The sequence below is a fragment of the Balaenoptera ricei genome, chromosome 1 (genome assembly GCF_028023285.1).
Source record: "Balaenoptera ricei isolate mBalRic1 chromosome 1, mBalRic1.hap2, whole genome shotgun sequence".
NCBI classification, from domain to species: Eukaryota; Metazoa; Chordata; class Mammalia; order Artiodactyla; family Balaenopteridae; genus Balaenoptera; species Balaenoptera ricei.
The window spans coordinates 191,508,171-191,510,063 of record NC_082639.1 but is presented as its reverse complement, the minus strand read 5'-3'; positions in this window follow the sequence as shown (position 1 = coordinate 191,510,063).

The following is a 1,893-nucleotide window of genomic DNA, read 5'->3' as shown; positions in this document are numbered from 1 at the left end:
TCAGATGTATCTGTGGTGTTATTTTTGATGGTCTCCCCTACACAAGAGATATGTCCCACAGAAGGAGCATTAAAAAAAAAATTATGGAATTTTATCAGATGGAATGTTTACCACTGAAAATTATAAATGTGAAGTGTCTGGCAACATGGAAATAAATAAAGCAAAAAGGACAAAACCCCAAATAGCATGTATACTATGAATGCAATTTAAGATTATGTTCGTGTACGGATAAGGAATGATGTACTTGGTTTGGTGCAATGGCAGTATTATGCCATTCATACTTTTTTTCTTCTTTTATACTGATTTCCATTCATGTTGCTATAATGTCTGTGCAAAAGTAAAACAGAGCCAGATGAGTTCATACCCTATGCTATACCTAATTTAGGAATGATTATTGTTGTAGGCAAAAATCTTATCTATTATATCAAACCCAGTATATGGAGAAGCTGATGAAAGCAAAAGAAACAGCTGAAAGTGAATGTTCAATCTTCTTAATTTTTAGCTAGACTTTGAACTACCATGGTGATACCATGGAACATCAGTGGGTACCGTGTCTGAATGTATCGCGAGGAGGTTGATCTGGGGTGCGTTCATCTAGGTTGTTGTGTCCCACATTCGACAAGTTGTGTGGATCGTATCAATACAATCTTCTATCCCCAAGATGACTCAAAGTAGACTCAGACCATGAACCTAAGACACCCAAGGAACCTGACCAGATTGTAAAATCAATCAATAATTCAGGGAACACAAAGTGAATGCACTGCAATTAGTGACGCTAGAATTGAACCGGCAGTAAAGTTAGAGACGGTCTAGATTCAATTTCATACCTCTGATCAGAAAAGGTCCCATTAAGTAACGTCTTTTCCTGAGAATCCAGATATAATGAAAAACTAGAGTATCCTAAAGTTACTAGGTTAGGGCAAAATGAAGAAATCTGGGGTTTCTACAGATTCACTGTTGAGTTAGTGAATTGAGTATTTTTACTATACCGGTGATAAATAAGAAACGTGACAGGACATTTATAGTTGCTTGTTAAGTTGAATAGACTTGATTCTATAGCTGGACTCCTGCAGGTGTTAATATGTCAATTAAAAAAAATGTACTCTTAGGAACGTAGGCCATACCTTAAATTTGAGAGCAGTTTGAACTTTGAACTGTTAAGATCTTTCTGAGACTCTATCTGCAATGGGGAGTCTTGGATCGTTCATCCATGGAGAATAAAGTCAATCGCTTAGAAAGCCTTTTACCAAATCTTACTTAAAAACAGAATTCCGTATTGTCCTATAGCAGCCTAGCGTAAGCAGTCTGAGAACGTGTTTACAGGGCTCTTCCTGTGGTCACTGATAAGGTATTTGCCTCGCCCTTGGATCTAGTATTCCTTTAGTCCTTCATTCATTCTTAAGAATTTGAATATCTACCAGGTACCAGGCACTGTGTCAGGTTCTGGAAGACACTGATAAGCTAGGACACTGAAGGTTCTGCTCTCCTGGGAGTAGCATTCTAGTGGGAGTAACAGATGGAGAAGAGCAAACAAGATAACTGGATTTTGATAAGTGCTGCGAAGAAGGACCCGGGACCCCGAGCCAGGGAAGGGTGTGGATGGGGGTGCTTTAGACGGGACTCTAGAAGAGTGAAGATGCATCTTGGGCAGTGGGTGTCTCATCCTAACAGTCCCAGCCTCTGAGCCCATTAGTGTGCAAAACTGAAATGGTGAATTAGGGGTGGAGGAGATTAAGGTAGGGTGGGGTCGAGGTGAGGTGCTCAAAACCTGCTAGGCAATTTGACCAAGAATCTCGTGGAACTTGAACATGACTGAGTCTACTGAGACAGCCTTTTTCGCCCCAATTTGCTTCTATTCATATTTTAGCCATCTTTTAAATGTAGCCTCTGTAC